The following is a 24,605-nucleotide window of genomic DNA, read 5'->3' on the forward strand; positions in this document are numbered from 1 at the left end:
AACACTGAACCCTACTCTATGTGGAGTAACACTGAACCCTACTCAATGTGGAGTAACACTGAACCCTACTCTATGTGGAGTAATACTGAACCATACTCTGTGTGGAGTAATACTGAACCCTACTCTATGTGGAGTACTACTGAACCCTACTCTATGTGGAGTAACACTGAACCCTACTCTATGTGGAGTACTACAGAACCCTACTCTGTGTGGAGTAACATTGAACCCTACTCTGTGTGGAGTAACACTGAACCCTACTCTGTGTGGAGTAACACTGAACCCTACTCTGTGTGGAGTAACACAGAACCCTACCCTCTAATGTCAATATTCCTTGTATACAGTTGTTTAGGGCAGCCCTCATTGTTTTATTTTACTGTGGAGCCCCTAGTCCTACTCAACATGCCTCAGATAGCCCCCTTGTCCCACCACCCACACATGCGGAGACCGCACCTAGCTTAACTGGCGCCTCCAGAGATGCAACCTCTCTCATCGTCACTCAATGCCACTGTACTCACACCCTACCATACCCTTGTCTGTACACTATGCCCTGAATCTATTCTACCACGCCCAGAAATGTGCTCCTTTTATTCTCTGTTCCCAAAGCACTAGACGGCCAGTTCTTATAGCTTTTAGACGTACCCTCATCCTACTCCTTCTCTGTTCCTCTGGTGATGTAGAGGTTAACCCAGGCCATGTGTCCCCCCAGGCACTCTCATTTGTTGACTTCTGCAACACTTTAGAACACTCCGCCAACCCTGATGTCCTAGCCGTGTCTGAATCCTGGCTTCAGAAAATTCAGAAATGTCCATCCCCTACTACAACATTTCCGTCAAGACAGAACTGCTAAAGGGGCAGAATTGCAATCTACTGTAGAGATAGCCTGTAGAGTTTTGTCATACTATCCAGGTCTATGCCCAAACAGTTCGAGCTTCTACTTTTAAAGATCCATCGCTCCAGAAATAAGTCCCTCACTGTTGCCGCTTATTATAGACCCCCCTCAGCTCCCAGCTGTGCCCTGGACACCATATGTGAATTGATTACCCCCCATCTATTGTCAGAGTTCGTACTGCTAGGTGACCTAAATTGGGATATGCTTAACACCCCGGCCGTCCTACAATCTAAACTAGATGCCCTCAATCTCACACAAATTATCAAGGAACTACCAGGTACAACCCTAAATCCGTAACCATGGGCACCCTCTTAGATATCATCCTGTCCAACTTGCCCTCTAAATACAACCAGGATCTCAGCGATCACTGCCTCTTTGCCTTCGTCCGTTATGGGTCCGCGGTCAAATGACCACCCCTCATCACTGTCAAACGCTCCCTAAAACACTTCTGAGAGCAGGCCTTTTCTAATCGGCATGGCCTGGGTATCCTGGAAGGATGTTGACCTCATCCCGTCAGTAGAGGATGCCTGGTTGTTCTTTAAAAGTGCTTTCCTTACCATCTTAAATAAGCATGCCCCTTTCAATAAAAAAAAACAAAGAACAGATATAGCCCTTGGTTCACTCCAGACTTGACTGCCCTTGACCAGCACAAAAACATCCTGTGGCATACTGCACTAGCATCGAATAGTCCCCACGATATGCAACTTTTCAGGGAAGTCAGGAACCAATACACACAGTCAGTTAGGAAAGCAACGGCTAGCTTTTTCAAACAGAAATTTGCATCCTGCAGCCCTAACTCCAAAAGGTTTTGGGACACTGTAAAGTCCATAGAGAATAAGAGTACCCCCTCCCAGCTGTCCACTGCAGTGAGACTAGGAAACACTGTCACCATCGATAAATCCAGGATAATTGAGAATTTCAATAAGCATTCCTCTACGGCTGGCCATGCTTTCCACCTGGCTACCCCAACCCCGGCTCTGCACCCCCCCGCAGCAACTGGCCCAAGCCCCCACCCCGCTTCTCCTTCACCCAAATCCAGACAGCTGATGTTCTGAAAGAGCTGCAAAATCTAGATCCCTGCAAATCAGCTGGGCTAGACAATCTGGACCCTCTTTTCCTAAAATTATCGGCCGCCATTGTTGCAACCCCTATTACTAGTCTGTTCAACCTCTCTTTCGTATCGTCTGAGATTCCTAAAGATTGGAAAGCGGTCGCGGTCATCCCCCTCTTTAAAGGGGGAGACACTCTCGACCCAAACTATTACAGACCTATATCCATCTTCGAAAGCCAAGTGAACAAGCAGATCACCGACCATTTCGAATCCCACCGTACCTTCTCCGCAATGCAATCTGGTTTCCGAGCTGATCACGGGGGCACCTCAGCCACGCTCAAGGTCCTAAATGATATCATAACCACCATCGATAAAAGACATTACTGTGCAGTCGTCTTCATCGACCTGGCCAAGGCTTTCGACTCTGTCAATCACCGTATTCTTATCGGCAGACTCAATAGCCTTGGTTTCTCTAATGACTGCCTCGCCTGGTTCACTAACTACTTCTCAGATAGAGTTCAGTGTGTCAAATCGGAGGGCCTGTTGTCCGGGGGGCCTTTATGGGGGTGCCACAGGGTTCAATTATCGGGCGACTCTTTTCTCTGTATATATCAATGATGTCGCTCTTGCTGCGGGTGATTCTTTGATCCACCTCTACGCAGACAACACCATTCTGAATAGATCTGGCCCTTCTTTGGACACTGTATTAACAAACCTCCAAACGAGCTTCAACGCCATACAACACTCCTTCCGTGGCCTTCAACTGCTCTTAAATGCTAGTAAAACGAAATGCATGCTCTTCAACCGATCGCTGCCCGCACCTGCCCGCCCGACTAGCATCACTACTATGGGTGGTTCTGATTTAGAATATGTGGACAACTATAAATACCTAGGTGTCTGGCTAGACTGCAAACTCTCTATTTCCAGACTCACATTAAGTATCTCCAATCCAAAGTTAAATCTAGAATCGGCTTCCTATTTCACAACAAAGCCACCTTCACTCATGCTGCCAAACTTACCCTCGTAAAACTGACTATCCAACCGATCCTTGACTTCGGCGATGTCATTTACAAATTAGCCTCCAAATCCATTTTGTCACCAAAGCCCCATATACTACCCACCATTGCGACCTGTATGGTCTCGTTGGCTGGTCCTTGCTACATATTCGTCGCCAAACCCACTGGTTCCAGGTCATCTATAAGTCTTTGCTAGGTATGGCTCCACCTTATCTCAGCTCACTGGCCGCCTTAGCAACACCCACCCGTAGCACGCGCTCCAGCAGGTATATTTCACTGGTCATCCCCAAAGCCAACACTTCCTTTGGCCGCCTTTCCTTCCAGTTCTCTGCTGCCAATGACTGGAACGAATTGCAAAAATCACTGAAGTTGGAGACTTATAACTCTTTTACTAACTTTAAGCGTCAGCTGTCAGAGCAGTTTACCGATCACTGCAGCTGTACACAGCCCATCTGTAAATAGCCCATCCAACCAACTACCTACCTCATCCCCATATTTGTTTTTCTGCTCTTCTGCGCACCAGTATTTCTACTTGCACATCCTCATCTGCACATATATCACTCCAGTGTAAATTGCTCAATTGTAATTACTTCGCCACTATTGGCCTATTTATTGCCTTACCTCCTTACTATATTTGCACACACTGTATACAGATTTTTCTATTGTGTTATTGACCGTACGTTTGTTTATCCCGTGTGTAACTCTGTGTTGTTGTTTTTGTCGCACTGCTTTGCTTTCTTCTTGGCCAGGTCGCAGTTGTAAATGAGAACTTGCTCTCAACTGGCCTACCTGGTTAATATAAGGTGAAATAAAAAATAAAATAAACTCTGTGTGAAGTAACACTGAACCTTACTCTGCACAACTCTCTTCCACACTCTGTCTCAAGACCAAGTCACCCTCCCAAGCTCTGAAGAAATGTGGCCCTCATATCAACATTACAGACTTGTATTCTTAGTCTAACTCACTCTCAACAATCCAAGGCCAAGTGCAAGTAAACAATGGGGTTTGGTGGCCTCTTCAACATATACTATAAGCCAATTGACTTAATGGGACAATTCAGCAGTTCTGGCCAATGTGCCATTACTAGGGCAGTCATACCTGACTGATCTGTCCACATGAGGGAGTCAGAGGGTCAACAACTCCCTATCTCACCATCTGCTCTGTATACGGCCAATCCTATAGTTCAGTCTTGAGTTGGAGAAGAAATCGAGATGACGAGCCTAGGTTGTTGGCTCCCCACCCCTTCATCCAACCATCCCTTCTCACCATCCACCCCTCCATCCTCCTTCCCTCCTCCCCTCTGACTGTGGACAGGTGAACTAGATACAGCTAAGGGTCAGGGCAAGGTCACAGCACAGAGGAAAGAAAGATAAATGACTGCATGAGGTAACATCCCCCTCTCCGTCCACACACACACGCACGCACACACACACACACACACACACACACACACGCACACGCACACGCACACACACACGCACACACACACACACACACACATACACACGCACACACACACACGCACACACACACCATTTAGGTGGACAGAAGCAGCTCATTGTCAGGTCAGCGAGGTGCTGACGAGGCCTGTCCATCCCCCCAAAGGGTTGACAATGGTTCCTGTCTGAAACAGAATAGGCCCTACCTGCACCTGGGAGAGATCCCATATTATCTGATATTAATCTCTGTTCATACTTAACCTCATGAATAATATCATATGATATCACAGGATGACTGTCATATGAGAACGGTTCATAGTTGTTCTATTTCCCTCATCAATGTCTATTCTTCTTCATCTCTGTCTGCCTTAGAGGTATGGTGAGAGTTTGTAGTCGTTTCATGTCTGTGTGTGTAGGCTACTTTAAAGCTGTTTTGGGTCAGTGCTTTATCAATCTCTATTGTATAACGCTCTGACTTTCAACCAGAGACATACAGTGATCAGTTACGTTTCTTCAGAGAAAAGGAATACAATCGTTGATTTATCATACTGGATTACTGCATTATTGTATTATTTAGTTTTCTATTAGGATCCCCATTAGCTCACTGTTACTGATCCATGTAGTACTGCACTGTTACTGCTCCATGTAGTACTGCACTGTTACTGATCCATGTAGTACTGCACTGTTACTGATCCATGTAGTACTGCACTGTTACTGATCCATGTAGTACTGCACTGTTACTGATCCATGTAGTACTGCACTGTTACTGATCCATGTAGTACTGCACTGTTACTGATCCATGTAGTACTGCACTGTTACTGATCCATGTAGTACTGCACTGTTACTGATCCATGTAGTACTGCACTGTTACTGCTCCATGTAGTACTGCACTGTTACTGATCCATGTAGTACTGCACTGTTACTGATCCATGTAGTACTGCACTGTTACTGATCCATGTAGTACTGCACTGTTACTGATCCATGTAGTACTGCACTGTTACTGATCCATGTAGTACTGCACTGTTACTGCTCCATGTAGTACTGCACTGTTACTGATCCATGTAGTACTGCACTGTTCCTGATCCATGTAGTACTGCACTGTTACTGATCCATGTAGTACTGCACTGTTACTGATCCATGTAGTACTGCACTGTTACTGATCCATGTATTACTGATCCATGTAGTACTGCACTGTTACTGCTCCATGTAGTACTGCACTGTTACTGATCCATGTAGTACTGCACTGTAACTGATCCATGTAGTACTGCACTGTTACTGATCCATGTATTACTGATCCATGTAGTACTGCACTGTTACTGATCCATGTAGTACTGTACTATTACTGATCCATGTAGTACTGTACTGTTACTGATCCATGTAGTACTGTACTATTACTGATCCATGTAGTACTGTACTATTACTGAGCCATGTAGTTCTGCACTGTTACTGATCCATGTAGTACTGTACTATTACTGAGCCATGTAGTACTGTACTGTTTGCCCTCATTGTGGTTCAACACAATACATGTCTACTGACCTCTGTGACCCCTGGTAATTTGCACAAGCCACCTCTCTCTCTCTCTCTCTCTCTCTCTCTCTCTCTCTCTCTCTCTCTCTCTCTCTCTCTCTCTCTCTCTCTCTCTCCCTCTCTCTCTCTCTCTCCCTCTCTCTCTCTCTCTCTCTCTCTCTCTCTCTCCCTTCTCTTTCTCTCTTTCTCTTTCTCTCTTCCCCCTCTCTCTCAGCATGGTGACCCTCTTCCCCTACCATCCTACCATCCTGTCTGTCTCTATACTGGAACACTGGCAGCTCCCGACCCGGGCCGCAGCCCTCACCTCTGGGTGACTCTGAGCACTGGCACAGTGACAGCCCCAGTCTGTCTCCGTCGGGCTGGCCTAAACCAACACCACCCTAATCCCCAGGATCACCTTCCTCCGCTGGGGACATAGGCTGGGGATCAGCCCCAGGAATCTCCAGTTTTATTCTCATCACTGAACCATGTGACGCAGCGACATGCCAGCCACAGCCACGTCTGTGTAATTACAATGGCAGCATTAGCACAGCTATTTATTGACCTCTGGAGCGCAGTCTGGGGAGATACAGGGGAACTGAAGACACGACTAGGACAGGCTGGTGTTTTTTTGGGGGTGGGGGGTGGGGGTGGTGTTAGTGGTGGTGTGCGCGTGCGTGTGGGGGTGTGTGTGTGCTTTTGCGTGTGTGTGTGTGTGTGTGAGAGAGAGAGAGAGAGAATGGAAGAGAGGGGGGCTGGTGAGAACATTTGAATCATAGCTGACATTCTGTCCATGACCTTTCCTTGTAGCTCCACTGTCCACTCAGTGAGCTGGTCCTGCTATCCCACCACCTCAGTGAGCTGGTCCTGATATCCCACCACCTCAGTGAGCTGGTCCTGCTATCCCACCACCTCAGTGAGCTGGTCCTGCTATCCCACCACCTCAGTGAGCTGGTCCTGCTATCCCACCACCTCAGTGAGCTGGTCCTGCTATCCCACCACCTCAGTGAGCTGGTCCTGCTATCCCACCACCACATAACACAACCCTCTCCATCCCCCTGCTCTGTTAATCACCAGGTTGGAGCATTCTGGAACATTCCCACCACCACATAACACAACCTCTCCATCCCTCTGCTCTGTTAATCACCAGGTTGGAGCATTCTGGAACATTCCCACCACCACATAACACAACCTCTCCATCCCTCTGCTCTGTTAATCACCAGGTTGGAGCATTCTGGAACATTCCCACCACCACATAACACAACCTCTCCATCCCTCTGCTCTGTTAATCACCAGGTTGGAGCATTCTGGAACATTCCCACCACCACATAACACAACCTCTCCATCCCTCTGCTCTGTTAATCACCAGGTTGGAGCATTCTGGAACATTCCCACCACCACATAACACAACCCTCTCCATCCCTCTGCTCTGTTAATCACCAGGTTGGAGCATTCTGGAACATTCCTACCACCACATAACACAACCTCTCCATCCCTATGCTCTGTTAATCACCAGGTTGTAGCATTCTGGAACATTCCCACCACCACATAACACAACCCTCTCCATCCCTCTGCTCTGTTAATCACCAGGTTGGAGCATTCTGGAACATTCCCACCACCACATAACACAACCCTCTCCATCCCTCTGCTCTGTTAATCACCAGGTTGGAGCATTCTGGAACATTCCCACCACCACATAACACAACCTTTCCATCTCTCTGCTCTGTTAATCACCAGGTTGGAGCATTCTGGAACATTCCCACCACCACATAACACAACCCTCTCTATCCCTCTGCTCTGTTAATCACCAGGTTGGAGCATTCTGGAACATTCCCACCACCACATAACACAACCCTCTCCATCCCTCTGCTCTGTTAATCACCAGGTTGGAGCATTCTGGAACATTCCCACCACCACATAACACAACCCTCTCCATCCCTCTGCTCTGTTAATCACCAGGTTGTAGCATTCTGGAACATTCCCACCACCACATAACACAACCCTCTCCATCCCTCTGCTCTGTTAATCACCAGGTTGGAGCATTCTGGAACATTCCCACCACCACATAACACAACCCTTTCCATCCCTCTGCTCTGTTAATCACCAGGTTGTAGCATTCTGGAACATTCCCACCATCTAGAAAATGTTTAATCCCGGACGGTCCACCTCTCTCCGATCACAGCTTTCATAGCTGCAGCTGGGGAGGGACACACACACCTGATCCTAATCCCTGTCCCTCCCTGGGACACAAAGACAGGTTCTTCCCACCATCCAGATCATGTGTGTGCTTGTGTGTGTGTGTTTGTGTGCGTGCGTGTGTGGTTGTGTTTGTTTGCGTGGTTTTGTGTGTGTGACCCAATGTGTGCACTGTCTATAACCTGTACCACACACAGGCCATGCTGCGTTAGGTCTGGAGAGTTCTAACAACACAATTATACAGTAGTAACCACACCCAACAAATCTGCATAGACTGTTGGAGGATTTTACTCGATTTGAACCAGAGATCTTTAAATCAGATACGTATTCAACATGATGATCTCAGGTGTGTACCCGGAAACGTGTGTAATGGCCCAGCCCATTATTTCCTGGTTAGGGTATAATGATGCTGAGTCAGCCGGCTGACACCAGCAGCTGCCATTAATCAAGCTACTAATCAGGCAACTGTCGGAGCAGACAGGAGCCACAATGGAGGGGTCCTGAGACCTCCTGAATCTTTGGGGTTGCCTTCTGTAGCGGCGTGACGATGATAAAATGTCCACATCTGCTTAGCTTCACCAGTCCTTGGTTAGGCAGAGAGGAACATAACAATAGGGAGTGTTTAGTAGTAAGTTGATTTAAACTCATGAGATGATGGTTCTGTTTTCTCTCCTCAGAGAGAGAGAGAGAGAGAGAGAGGAGTATCCTAGCTAGTTCCAACTGGTGCGGAGGACCGGGCACAGGTCTGTGTCCATGGCAGGCATTGTTGTCACCTTAGCTTGCTATATAACTTCTGAGTGATAGGAAGCATGAGTACCACCACCAATCAATCACCCTACAACACTGTGCATACACCCGTAGTTACTATGACAACTAGAGTAGCCATGTCAGCAAATAACTGATGTCTGAACACACACAAATCTGATTTGGCCACTTGGAACTTGAACGGCAGTGAAAATATGGTTAGCCTTTTGTGCAAGTCATTTTCCCCCTCTGACAAATAGGTGCAATTCAGCCTCTCCCTCCTCAACCAGCTCTGTATTTACTATACAGTACCATGAGGTAAACTGTGAAGTAAGCAAACGGCATGATGTACTAATATTCCCTCTCTACTCTATACAAAAAATGACAAGATGTTCCTTCGGTAATTACAATTATTTTCATCTTTATCATCCAGGAAATACTTTGAGATGAATAATCTTTTTTCGAGGAAGACCTGGAAGATGTTCTTTTGATGTAAAATATGTTGCAAAATCCTATTTGAAAAACTAAAAAACTCAGAGGAGGTGGTAGGAAGAGTATCTGCGGCCAGCTAGGGGTCAGGGAACCTGCAAATGGACGTGGTCAGCCTATCAGAGGCCTCTGCAGTGTAGCTCCGCAATACAGCCATGTCAGAAGACAGATAAGGGAGGTAGACCTCTACTTTGCGCATGCTAAAACACATTTGTGTGGAGACAGTTTGATGTGGAAGGACTTGATGCGTGTGTGCTCTTACACAAGAACCCTGGAGCTTGGCACTGCCGACCGGCTATGTGTGTGCCATGATAACACTAATACACAGACACACACATCCCATCTTCCCCCACACACCTTACCTCAATTATGGAATACGAGTTCTAAAAATACAGAAAGGATGGCTATGTTAATTTACAAGGACAATTTGCTCAATCCATTTTAAAAGGAGAATTGTTTTGTTTTAATACAGACACAGATCAACCTGTCCATGATGAGAACAACCTGAGTATTATTACAGACACAGATCAACCTGTCCATGAAGAGAACAACCTGAGCATTATTACAGACACAGATCAACCTGTCCATGATGAGAACAACCTGAGTATTATTACAGACACAGATCAACCAGTCCATGATGAGAACAACCTGAGTATTATTACAGACACAGATCAACCTATCCATGAAGAGAACAACCTGAGTATTATTACAGACACAGATCAATCAGTCCATGAGGAGAACAACCTGAGTATTATTACAGACACATATCAACCTGTCCATGAAGAGAACAACCGGAGTATTATTACAGACACATATCAACCTGTCCATGAAGAGAACAACCTGAGTATTATTACAGACACAGATCAACCTGTCCATGAAGAGAACAACCTGAGCATTATTACAGACACAGATCAACCTGTCCATGAAGAGAACAACCGGAGTATTATTACAGACACATATCAACCTGTCCATGAAGAGAACAACCTGAGTATTATTACAGACACAGATCAACCTGTCCATGATGAGAACAACCTGAGTATTATTACAGACACAGATCAACCTGTCCATGATGAGAACAACCTGAGTATTATTACAGACACAGATCAACCTGTCCATGATGAGAACAACCTTAGTATTATTACAGACACAGATCAACCTGTCCATGATAAGAACAACCTGAGTATTATTACAGACACAGATCAACCAGTTCATGATGAGAACAACCTGAGTATCATTACAGACACAGATCAACCAGTCCTTGAAGATAACAACCTGAGTATTATTACAGACACAGATCAACCTGTCCATGATGAGAACAACCTGAGTATTATTACAGACACAGATCAACCTATCCGTGATTTTATTTTTTTTATTTTCTTTGTTTAACCTTTATTTAACTAGGCAAGTCAGTTAAGAACAAATTCTTATTTACAATGACTGCCTACACCGGCCAAACCCGGACGACGCTGGGCCAATTGTGCGCCGCCCTATGGGACTCCCAATCACGGCCGGTTGTGATGCAGCCTGAATGAGAACAACCTGAGCTTCTTTTTATTGCTGATATTTCAGTCCAAAATTCCTGATGATTATCATTTTACTAGTGATATGTTCCATCCCTTAAAAGGGAGAGAGGGGGTGAGAAAGAGAACGATGGAGAGAAGGAGTGTTTTTGTTTGTGTATGTTTGTGTGTGTTTTACCTGGGTCGTAAATTGAGCCGGGACAGTTTTATAGAGTGCAGTGCTTCCAGTGAAGGTGCAGTAAATCTGTTTTATTTGCTGTGTCCTAGGGTCACACTTCTCCTGACCTCTGACCTAATCACTAGAGGAGTATTGTGCTGCCTGTGTGGGATTTGCTTTCGCAGCTGTGTTGTTGTTCCAGCTAGACAGACTGGTCTTTCTCCTTCTCACGGTCTCAACTGTCTGAAGATAGACTCCATACTTAGGGCTCAATTCAATCCAAATTGTGGATGTTCCACTGTATAGCACAATTTCAATTTAAACTTAATGTTCCCGCATTTGCTGGGATTGCATTCACAGCACGCTCTTCATATGCCGGTTCAACCAAAATTCACCTTAAAATTTCAATTGCACTATAGCGCGGAACTTCCGCGATACGGATTGAATCGAGCCCTGAGGGTTCCAAAATTATAGACTCCATACTGCATCAGTGCTTGTTTTCCTTAAGCTGATTACCGGCACTAAAATATGAACCCCTTGTACGGTAAAATGAAAGTTTATACTGTGTGTTCCTTTTTCATTCCACTTACAGACACAGATCACTGTATTGGTGGGCTTGCAGACAGACACACACACACAAACATGCACGCATGCTCTAATATACAAACACACCCACACAAACACACGCATACACACTCACACACACTCTTGCACGCTTTTAGGGGGATGGAAACCTCTAAATTCCCTTGCTGCTGGACTCTTAACAAAAGTGCGTGCAGCAAGATAAAGAATGTTCCTGGTAATGTAGGGAAACTCCCCCGTCCCTCTCTCCTCTCCCCCGTCCCACTTTCCTCTCCCCATCCCTCTCTCCTCTCTCCATCCCTCTTTCCTCTCCCCATCCCTCTTTCCTCTCCCCATCCCTCTCTCCTCTCCCCCGTCCCTCTTTCCTCTCCCCATCCCTCTCTCCTCTCCCCATCCCTCTTTCCTCTCCCCATCCCTCTCTCCTCTCCCCATCCCTCTTTCCTCTCCCCATCCCTCTCTCCTCTCCCCATCCCTCTTTCCTCTCCCCATCCCTCTCCCTCTCCCCATCCCTCTCTCCTCTCCCCATCCTTCTTTCCTCTCCCCATCCCTCTCTCCTCTCCCCATCCCTCTCTCCTCTCCCCATCCCTCTCTCCACTCCCCATCCCTCTTTCATCTCCCCATCCCTCTCTCCTCTCCTCTCCCCATCCCTCTCTCCTCTCCCCATCCCTCTCTCATCTCCCCATCCCTCTTTCCTCTCCCCATCCCTCTTTCGTCTCCCCATTCCTCTCTCCTCTCCCCTGTCCCTCTCTCCTCTCCCCTGTCCCTCTCTCCTTACCCCGTCCCTCTCTCCTCTCCCCACCCCTGTCTTCTCCACCCTGTCCCTCTCTCCTCTTCCCGTCCCTCTCTCAGCTCCCCGTCCCTCTCTCCTCTCCACATTCCTCTCTCCTCTCCCAGGTCCCTCTCTCCTCTCCTCTCTCCCTGTCCCTCTTTCCTCTCCCCCGTCCCTCTCTCTGCTCCCCATCCCTCTCTCAGCTCCCCGTCCCTCTCTCCTCTCCCCTGTCCCTCTCTCCTTACCCCGTCCCTCTCTCCTCTCCCCCTTCCCTCTCGCCTCTCCCCTCTCTCCTTTCCCCCATCCCTCTCTACTCTCCCCAACCCTCTCTCCTCTCCCCTCTCTCCTTTCCTCCATCCCTCTCTACTCTCCCCAATCCTCTCTCCTCTCCCCCATCCCTCTCTCCTCTCCACCCCGTCCCTCTCTCCTCTCCCCCATCCCTCTCTTCTCTCCTATACCCTCTCCCCATCTCTCTCTCTCCTCTCCCCCACCCCTCTCTTCTCTCCCCATTCCTCTCTCCTCTACCCTCTCCCCATCTCTCTCTCCTCTCCCCCATCCCTCTCTCCTCTCCCCATCCCTCTCTCCTCCGCTCTGTCCCTCTCTCCTCTCGCCCGTCCTTCTCTCCTCTCCTTTCCCTCTCTGATGAAACTATACGATTTGACAAGAGCCGTAGTTTGAAGCAAAAGAGAGAGAAAGAGAGAGAGAGAGACAGGAAGAGATGACGATCCCTTTACTTACAATCTTGCTCTTGTCTTGACCCTACTCAGGTCAAAAGTGGTGTATGTTTGATCTATAGCCCAACAGTATCCCAGTAAAGGCTGCATACATACACTAACATGAAAGAATATTTATTCTTAAAATCCCAAGTAAAATATGTTTTCTCCCCGATACATCCTGATAAGTGGTGAATCTTTTGAAGCCCTGCTCTTGTGACCCTCTGCTGACTGCAGACATGGAGCCATGATTACTAGGACATGCTCCCTGCCTGGAGAGATGAAATCACCACCGGACAATTTACATTGAGATCCCCCGTCCCCCCCATCCCCTTTTGTACACTGCTGCTACTTGCTGTTTATTATCTATGCATAGTCACTTCACCCCCACCTACATGTACAAATTACCTCAACTAGCCTGTATCCCCCGCACACTGACTCGGTACCGGTGCCCCTTGTATATGGCTTCGTTATTGTTATTCTTATTGTGTTACTTTTTGTTATAACTTTTGATTTTAGTCTACTAGTCTAAATATTTTCTTCTTGAACTGCACTGTTGGTTAAGGGCTTGTAAGTAAGCATTTCACGGCAAAGTCTACACTTGTTGTATTCGGCGCATGTGACAAATAAAGTTTGATTTGATTTGATACGCATTGAGAGAGGAATACCATCAACATACACTACATGACCAAAAGCATGCTTGTCGAACATCTCATTCCAAAATTATGGGTATTGGAGTTGAACGCGGAACGAGGAACGAGGGAGAGCTTGGTTTGTTGTTTTGGAAATTATTTGTTTTTAAAGTTTATTGTAAAGTTTCTTAGTAGCTAGCTAACTTTTTTGTTTGGATCCCGCAACACAGTTGGCATCGGTTGCTAGGACTTCTGCTCTCTGTCCAGTGATCCTGCCAACCAAGGCCGGGTCTGAGGACATATTTGACGTAGCAGATAACGTAGCTGCTAGCTAGCTGCCTATCAAGCTAGAGGGGTTTCTTGAGGGCTTGAACACAGCCCATGATGCAGTTAGCCTTTTTGGCTGGGACCGCGAATTGTCCCGGGTTTGTGGCTGTCTGGATCCCTGCTGTTTGTTGTTTTCAATCTTCCCTGTGACCTGCCCTGTCTGGAACTGGTAGGAATAACAGTGTAACCTACGTTGCTAGCTAACATGACAAAGACCAAAGCCTGCAGGAGTACTGTTGATGATGTCTGTCAAATCATAGATTCAGAGCTCTCTATCTAATAGAACTCGAAGGGTTTTATTTCATGGAAGCTTACTCTAATTCAAACATGTAAAATGTGGTGTACTGCAGGGCAGCTCTCTAGGCCCTCTACTCTTTTCTATTTTTACCAATGACCTGCCACTGACATTAAACAAAGCACATGTGTCCATGTATGCTTATGATTCAACCATATACCCATCAGCAACCACATCTAATTAATTCACTGAAACCCTTAACAAAGAGTTGCAGTCTGTTTTGAAATGGGTGGCCAGTAATAAACTGGTCCTGAACATCTGACACACACACTTATCCCACCAGACATGCCACCAAGGGTCTTTTCACAGTCTCCCAATCCCTAAACAATTCAAGAAACCAAACCTGGTTTCAAAAAATATCATCTCACGGCACAACGCCTCTCCACTATTTGACCTAGATAGCTTGTGTGTATGTATTGATATGTAGGCTACGTGTGCCTTTTGTAAAAAAAAAAAGTTATTTATTTATATAGTTCTGTCCTTGATCTGTACTAGTCTATTAATGTTATGTGTTATGTAATGTTTCATGTTTTGTGTGGACCCCAGGAAGAGTAGCTGCTGCTTTTGCAACAGCTAATGGGGATCCTAATAAAATACCAAAAAGAGTTAGTGCTAAAACAGCACTAGATGTTGGAATATTGCTGCTGGAACCTGTTTCCATTCAGCCTCAAGAGCATTAATGAGGCATTAGTAGGGCACTGATGCTGGGCGATTAGGCCTGGCTCGCAGTCGGCGTTCCATTTCATCCCAAAGATGTTCTATATGGTTGAGGTCAGGGCTCTGTGCAAGCCAGTCATGTTCTTCCACACCGATGTGGACTGAACATTTCTGTATGGACCTCGCTTTGTGCATGGAGGTATTGTCATGCTGAAACAGAAAAGGGCCTTCCCCAAACGGTTGCCACAAAGTTGGAAGCACAGAATCGTCTAGAATGTCATTGTATGCTGTAGAGTTAAGATTTCCTTTCGCTGGAACTAAGGGGCCTAGCCCGAACTATGAAAAACAGCCCCAGACCATTATTCCTCTTCAACCAAACATAACAGTTGGCACTATGCATTTGGGCAGGTAGCGTACTCCTGGCATCCGCCAAACCCAGATTTGTTCATCAGACTGCCAGATGGTGAAGCATGATTCATCACTCCAGAGAACGCGTTTCCACTGCTCCAAAGTCCAATGGCAGTAAGTTTCCACCACTCCAGCCGACACCTGGCATTGCGCACAGTCATACTAGGCTTGTGTGCGGCTGTTCGGCGAACAGTTATTGTGCTGACGTTGCTTCCAGAGGCAGTTTGGAACTCGGTAGTGAGTGTTGCAACCGAGGACAGGCACATTTTGTGTTCTACGTGTTTCAGCACTCGGTAGTCCCGTTCTGTGAGCTTGGGTGGCATACCACTTCGTGGCTGAGCTGTTGTTGCTTCTAGACATTTCCACTTCACAGTAAAAGCACTTACAGTTGACCAGGGCAGCTCTAGCAGGGCAGAAATTTGACTAACTAACTTGTTGGAATGGTGGCATCCAATGATGGTGCCATGTTGAAAGTCACTGAGCTCTTCAGTAAGGCAATTCTACTGCCAATGTTTGTCTATGGAGATTGTATGGCTGTGTGCTCTATTTTATACACCTGTCAGCAACGGGTGTGGCTGAAATAGCAGAATCCACTAAATTTAAGGGATGTCTACATACTTTTGTATATGTAGTGTACATATAGAGTATGCATTCACTTACATTAGTGTATACCCCCACCACAGACTTCTGAGTCTGACTTGAATCACATCTTGGCATCTTCAGAGCGGCATCTTCAGAGTCCAACTAAAATGCCTCTATCACTGTTTGTGTCTAAACTGAAGGAATAACATTATATGAATACTTTAGGTTGTGTGAGAGCATATCTTGACTTAATATCCATTGTTTCTGAACACACACCCTCACACACAAGGCCAAAATAAAGAATGTAAATTCTCACCACATCAAAAATATTGAGGTGTGAATGATTGTCCTGAAATCGCATTGAATTCTTTGCTTCTTTGCCACGTGTATGATTCAAACGATGCCCACACCTACGCACATGTGCAGCGTCTATGGTATTATGGTATAGCCTACCGAAGTGTATTGATATTCACCAGGGACAAGAAAACCCTTGACACATTCTAGCTGTGAATCTGGTTGCCATTTCCCTTCGTTTTTTGCCTCTGTTTTAGGTTTCTTATCAACGATGGAGGTCTGAAAGAGCACACACACACACACACACATACACATACATTCAAACCCCATGTTGAGAGTCACAGAGCTGGTGGTATTCACTTCACAGAAACCTGATTGGACCAGGCACACCATTCGTCACACATTTAACCAATCACCTTGTCCAAAAGTGTCATGCGGTCTTTAGTTTGACCAGTACAGAGGCCTTCGAGGAGATTGGTGAAATGTCTCACAGGTTATCACGACCCCCATGCTTTGACAAAATCACCACTCTTTCACATGGCTTGAACACATTTAGGCCACACCAAGCCATTCAGAAATAGGCGTGCACCTCATACCACCCTCACAGAACACCTGCAATACAGAAGAAAGGAGGGTTTGCAGTTGCACCTTATCAGTTGTCTTTTTATGTGCTGCCCTCTGGCCGGCTCCAAATATCTTTGGTGTTATGAAGTATTTGTAACGTGTACGTTTTATGAAGAGTCCCTTGAAGATTAGGGAGCTATTTCTGAGGACGAAATACAACATAACATGTATATAGGCTGACCCCATATTCATCAACATTCACTTGGACTCTGAATAAAAATGGCACAAGATATCACGTCTCTGCTATATACATCTAAATGACTGGACTGTCAAAAGTCTTGAAAGAATGATTTTTTTTGTTTTTATTTGTATGAATCAAACAAATAGTTTTTGGTGGGGGAGGGGAGGGAGTGGGTAGGTAGAGAGGAAATGGAGGGATTGTGTGCAGAGTGTGAAGATGAGGGTGGTAAAGCTGAACTGCATGCAGTGGTTGTAGCAGCACTTCCTGGTTAATGATGTATGAAAGCTCTTTGATCGCCTAGTGAGCCCAAGGACCGGATTACTTCCCAACAGAAAGTGGAAAAATGTGTTGTGGCCTGCAAATGACTTGATAATTATCAAAATGGTTTTGTGGAACAGTTATTCAGGAAAACAGTTGACTCAGAATAATGATGTCACTTAAAATGGCTCATATGATCTTTGAGTTATACGACTTTCCAGTTTGGTGTTAGTGTTGTGATACTGTGAAGAAAATGTTGCGACAGCCAGCATGAAAAGTTTATTTTCGTACCGTATGAATTACCATGTGCGTGCTATTATCAATTTACCTTTCAATCTCTGAGTTGGTGTTGGTATCAATAGCATTGCCCTTCAGCTGCCGCCAACTTGCTTCCACCCGTTCAATCTGCTTCTGTTTTAGACCAAACAGAAAACTATTTTTGAATATTTCCATAACCTTGCCATTGAAATATGTGATGCCATGTGTGGTGCTTTAAATTGCCTTCATTAAAGGGCAGGTCCCCCTTCTCTGCTGCCCTATAAAATAAATCTAGCCACATGAAACGCCAATGAGAACCCCCCAAAAATGTTGCCTCACTATAAAGGCTTAGGTCCACTAATCACATATTACCCAGACTGCCCTCTGTCTGATTCATATGATCTCATCACCGTAGATATCCTATTATTTCAGTGATTCAATATGTAAGTTTATGGTCATCACCAAACGAGTTCAATTACGTTGTTGTGAAGCGTGTAGAATTCAGAAATGTAGTGTCACCCATTAAAGGTATTTGGTTTGTATTTATACAAATGTAATCACAAGATTTGAAATTATTAAAAATTAGCCTCTTACTTGCCACAGACACATTTGCACTTCAAACCGCCATGATATAGGACTCAAACTGATGAACTGATATTTGTATTAGTAAATATGATGTATATACCCTGAGGCAACTCTCTTTCATTTGAACAACACTGCCCACTGCCAAAGCCCAGATAAATGAATAGAAACCATGAAACATGTGCCATTAAAATGGAATCAAAGATCTGGCAATGTTTCAGCTCCATTATTATTAATTAATTAATTAAATTATAATTCTGAAAATTCTTTGCAGATGTTTCACATACTTTGCGTTTTGGGAGACCAAGAAAGAATAGTATACCTAGCTGTTGTTTTTTCTTCTGTTGCTCCCACTGAAAAGAATGCTGTAGTTTTCAAAGAAAACCTGTTTCAATTTATTTTCAGGTGCAAGACTCTGCAATTTGAAATACCCGCCTAACATCTGTTAATGTGAGATAGAATTTGTATGGATTTGTATAAGCAGCTGGGGATTTTAGCAATGGCATGTACGTGTGCTGCCTCAACCCACTTTTTAGGATGCTGGTCGGGGACCATGGATTTAACTTCTCAGTCTATTACCTGTGATAGTCTTATCCAACAACTACAAGGCTGATCAGAGCCATTGATAGGACTGGAGGTTTCGCCCTTCTGTGATATGTAATATGAAATGTGTAGGGAAAAATCTTTCAACCCACTCTCCCCAACACTGGCTTGTGTGCAGTAAGAGAAAACAGTAGAGAGGAGATTTATGAAAAAAAAAATATTGTCCAATAAGAATGCTGATTGTCGTTTTCGGTTTGAGAATGTTTTGGTGTGTTGTGCCCTATTGAACATGACCCAGTCCTGCCACAGTGGCACACTGTCTGTTGGTGTTACTGACAGAGTGACGAGCTTCTGTGTCATGGCCCTGCCCTGCCATCTGAAAGTCATCCTGTGTGTTTTAGAAACTAGGGTATGATGATCAGACCTGGGTTGAAATACTATTTGAAATCCCTTCAAATACTTTAGCTGTCCTTGGTTCAGCTTGCTTGTTGCAATAGAACCAATACAAAAGTCCTAAATGTGCAAACCCCACCCACCGGGCACTCCAGGTAGACTAATGTTCAAAACTCTCAAGTATTAGAAAGATTTTCAGTAGTAGTTGAACCCAGGTCTTGATGATGATGAGGTCCAGTTGGTCTCTCTGTTCTCCAGTAAATTACAGTACTGTTCGAGAGCAGCTCTCACCACTTTAATGCTCAGACAGACACCACAACAGTCCCAACCAGCATGTTTATATACGGCTTATTGTCTTTATAAAGAAAGGCCGGGTTTGTAATGGTGCTTTTGAACTTCTTAAACTGCTTTTAACGGAACAAAGTGAGCTGGATATTAAGTACTACATGTGTGGTTTTATGGTTACTTGCCATTACAGTAGTTGGCGTGCTACATTAAGTTCTGCCAGATGCAATATACTCATGACCTCTGTATAGATAGCTGGCTAATGACAGCAATAAACAGTAACAGGTGCTCAACAAATATACTTTTGTTTTGTGGAGATATTGACATCGTGATTTAAAAATCTACTTGAAAGAGAGGCTTTCTGGTGTGGGGATCCTGCTCACACACAGGCATGTACTCACATACGTACACACATCAAAGGGTGGTACACTGCTGTTCCTGGTGCTAATAATGGAATGCGTTCAGGATGTGGCCTCACAATGGACTCCACAACAGTCAATTGCTTGGTGACTGTGTGTATGCGTGTCCGATGAAATGACGGGCATGATGAAAATAATGAGGCTGATTGACACATCATGTCTGAAGTGGTCGCAGTAAATGTTGAACTGTTCACATGGTGTGTGTGTGTCTGTGTGTAGATGATTGTCTATGTGAGTTTTATTTTTACGTGTCACTGAACAACTCAGCCTTAGTCATCAGGTTCCCAAAACAGAGTGTTTGTGTGTTTGTTACATGGTGCTTGTGTGAGAGGGAGAGAGAGACAGAGGGGGCCTGCTCTCTATGTCTTAGTCCATTCCTGTGCATCGTACCTGTGGATGTGTGAGCATGCCATGTAGAGTAGCAATGGTAGCCTGTATTTGCGTTGTATCTGTGGGCGTATCATGGTAACAATAGCAGCAGTGTTAAGTGGCCTGGTAGAGATGGACGTACGTGCGCCTGTTTGGTAATGAGGTCTAATTAACCGGAGTGAAGTAGCTGTCTGGACTTTATAGAACTGGAGGTGGAGAAGGTCTGGACCCTGGTGGAATGTGAACGGAAACCCAGACTGGATGGTGCACCGCGGCTTTACAGGGGGCTAATCCACAGGTCATAAAAAGGGAGAGAGAGAGAGAGAGAAAGAGAGGAGAGAGAGAGAGAGAGGATGGAAGAGAGAGAAATAATGAAATCTCTTTTCATCCTCCTCTTCTGACTTCCTGTATGAACTCCCCTGGTTTGATCTGCAGCTTCCTGCTACTGCACATTTCCTTCTTTAGTAACCTGAATTGTCACAGCAAAATAATCCTGCAGCAGGAATTGAACAATTAGTCCATAACGTTGCTTGATCAGCCAAAAGTAGGCTACATGAAAAGTGCAATACTGTTAATATAACCGTGTGTTAATGTCGGTTTTCAGGGAATTTATGTAAATCACGAAGTTAATCTGCATTTCCTGTGGTGCAGTAAAGTTCTTAGCAACAAAACAGTGATCAAATTAAGATCGTATCTGTAACCACAGAGCTAGGATTTAGGGTTAGGATTAGGGTTAGAATTAGGGTTAGGGGGTTGAGCTGGGATGTGGACATGAAGCTAGGGTTAATCCTAACCATAGCCATTACCCCAACCCTTACCCTAGCTTCATGTCCACACCCTGGCTCAACCCTAACCCTAGCCATAACCCTAACACTAGCTTCATGTCCACACCCTGGCTCAACCCTAACCCTAGCCATAACCCTAACACTAGCTTCATGTCCACACACTGATTAAACCCTAACCCTAGCCATAACCCTAACACTAGCTTCATGTCCACACCCTGGCTCAACCCTAACCCTAGCCATAACCCTAACACTAGCTTCATGTCCACACCCTGGCTCAACCCTAACTCTAGCCATAACCCTAACACTAGCTTCATGTCCACACCCTGGCTCAACCCTAACCCTAGCCATAACCCTAACACTAGCTTCATGTCCACACCCTGGCTCAACCCTAACCCTAGCCATAACCCTAACACTAGCTTCATGTCCACACCCTGGCTCAACCCTAACCCTAGCCATAACCCTAACACTAGCTTCATGTCCACACCCTGACTAAACCCTTGTGCAGAGGAAACCCTGTCAGCATCTGCTTGGCTGTACCCCAAGACCCTGTTTGCCTGTGTGGACTTTAGGACCTTCAGTACTTATACAATACTGAACACTAGTGTTAGTCCTCACATCCATTACTCCCCACTAACATTTTGTTTCCACATCTGTATGACTTATAATATTGGGTCAGTCTTTTTCTACCTCACAGTCGAAACAATGCTTTGCAATAGCTATGGAAGTCATCTGAGTGCTGCTGTACCATCTCGTAATGTTTATAAGCCGCAAGACTCAGGGGTGGAGTGGCGGCTTGACGCAGTCCTTTTGTTCTCCTTCTGCACTGAGATGGCCTCGACAGAATTTGATGGTTGATTGAACATGAAAACAATCCGCCGCATCCTGCAAGGAAGCCGTGAAAGTGTCTGGTTTCCCTTTCCTGGTGCTCCTAGAACTGGATGACAGGCCAACCTTCTCCTCAACTGTAGCGATAGTGTAGGAGTCACAAATTACTCCTGTCTGTATTGTTTGGTCACAGTAACTGATGCCCACCCGTCTACCTACCTACCTACCTACCTGCCTGCCTGCCTGCCTGCTTGCCTGTCTGTCTGTCTGTCTGTCTGTCTGTCTGTCTGTCTGTCTGTCTGTCTGTCTGTCTGTCTGTCTCTCTCTCTCTCTCTCTCTCTCTCTCTCTCTCTCTCTCTCAGGGCATCATTCACACCCAGGTTAATGAGAGTTTACTAAATCCGCTCTGTTTGTTTAGTGTTTCATAATTGTGTAATTGCTCACAGGCAGCCATTTGTTCCCTTGTTGTTCTTTATTGAGGATGGCTGGTACTGTTGCTCCAGGGGTACTGGTTCTGTTTCCTCTATTGTACAGGTGTGGGATGAGGACCATGGCTCACACCACTTCTGCATTCTATAAGTTCAGGACACAACAGCATTTGGGGAAAAGTGACATTTCTTCTTTCCATAATGCCACTTGCCATTTTTCCTGCTTTACTGCTCTGAAGTTTCCATGCTCTGATAATGTCTGAGAGAGAGAGAACGATAGAGAGAGCCAGAGAGAGAGAGAGAGAGAGAGACTGAGACTGAGACTGAGACTGAGACAGAGAGAGGGTGAACAGGGACCTCTCCTTTAATCAGTTCAGTCGGGTTGTTAGGTTTTGGCTAAACTCTGGTATGATGGAAGACCCACCATGCCTCTCAGCTTTCCTTCCATTGAAGACACTGTTCTGCTATAGGACCAGCTGTTGGAGACGCCCCGGCGATGACCTCCAATTATGAAAATGAGGTATTCATAGATTTAAATTGCACCTAAATGGCTATGATGCAGATGCACAAGAAAAGCTGCTAGATTTTTTTCTGTTGAAATCATTAGTGTTGTTAGGAAAACTTTTTGGATGGGGTTCCGAAGTGCTCTGGACACTTGCAGTGTGTGTGTGTGTGTGTGTGTGTGTGTGTGTGTGTGTGTGTGTGTGTGTGTGTGTGTGTGTGTGTGTGTGTGTGTGTGTGTGTGTGTGTGTGTGTGTGTGTGTGTGTGTGTGTGTGTGTGTGTGTGTGTGTGTGTGTGTGTGTGTGTGTGTGTGTGTGTGTGTGTGTGTGTGTGTGTGTGTGTGTGTGTGTGTGTGTGTGTGTACATACTTGTGTGTCTGGGCTATGTGCCTCTTTCTGGTTAAGGGGGGTGGGTGGATATTATTATGCAGTTTGAAACAGCAAGCTGGACCCTGAATAAGAGGTAGAAAGATATTACTACTCAGGCCCATTGCCCTTACTTGACTAAGAGCTGAAATCAAACTCCATCCAGAGCCAAATTAACTCAGCAGTCAAGAGCATGAACAAGGCCTGTGTGGACAGAGAGGAGAGCAGGAACAGGATGCCACCGGCTCCATGCAGTATTTAGAGTACTGAGGACATAGAGGCAACATCACTGAGGAGCTGAGCTGTTTTCTGGAGTAGCGGAGGTTGTTCGGGATCATGGTTTCATGATGAGCAACCTTGCCTGACCTTTGTTAGTTCCCCGACGTAATACCTCGACTTTAGGAAGGGTGTGTAAATAGAGTTGCAGCATGACATACAGTACTGTGTTGCTGTTGGCCTATATGTACATTAACTCATAGTCAGTGCTGGTAGGTAGAGGTGCACTCAAAGACCGCCGGTGCAGAGTCAGTCTGCAGACCCCCTGCACTGCAGAATCTCGTGACAGGCTGCAATAAGACGGATGAGTCGCTGGAAATAAGACAATTTCCTGGTGTAATCCAGGGTGCAGGCGAGGAATGGCACAGCTAGCTCGTAGGGGGTCTGTGTGTGTGTGTGTGTGTGTGTGTGTGGGGGGGGGGGGGGGGGGTTAACACACCAGAGACCTGGATTTATAGTCTCTACCAGACCCCCCCCCCCCGTTAGCCTCTCAGTCCTGTGCATTTCCTAAGGCTTCATCATTAAGGCTTCTTCTTGGATATAGCTCTGATGATCCTTCTCTGGAGAGTGGCTCCATAACACAGGGCCATATCACTGGGCTTGTCCTGAATAACACAGCTATGAAGTTAGCTACCTCTCTGTCTGAAGACCATGGGTGGTTCAGGTTCAGTCATTGGGATGCGTCCCAAATGGCACCCTATATAGGGAATAGGGTGTAATTTTGGACTCAACCATTGACTCTCTTTCACGCCCTGGCCATAGAGAGGCTTTGTATTCTCTATTTTGGTTAGGCCAGGGTGTGACTAGGGTGGGCGTTCTATGTTCCTTTTTCTATGTTTTTGTATTCTTTGTTTTTGGCCGGGTATGGTTCTCAATCAGGGACAGCTGTCTGTCGTTGTCTCTGATTGAGAACCAGGTAGCTCTTGCCCACATGGGTTTTGTGGGTAGTTATTTTCTGTTTAGTGTGTGTTGCACCTGACGGAGCTGTTTCGGTTGTTCTCTTTTGTTACTTTGTTTGATAGTGTTCAGCTTTTACCATTAAAATGATGAACACTTACCACGCTGCATCTTGGTCCTCAACTTCTTCCACCAACAGCCGTTACACTCTCTGTTGCATGTGACTAGTTTTCTCAGATTGAAGTTGATTCATGTTTGTGTAGGTAACATGTCGGATCACAATGTTGAAGCTCTGATTAAAAACTGCTCTGGTGTTTTAGTTTCTTTACTGCTACAAAAACACGTTTGG

Source organism: Oncorhynchus mykiss, chromosome 3, assembly GCF_013265735.2.
Source record: "Oncorhynchus mykiss isolate Arlee chromosome 3, USDA_OmykA_1.1, whole genome shotgun sequence".
NCBI lineage: Eukaryota > Metazoa > Chordata > Actinopteri > Salmoniformes > Salmonidae > Oncorhynchus > Oncorhynchus mykiss.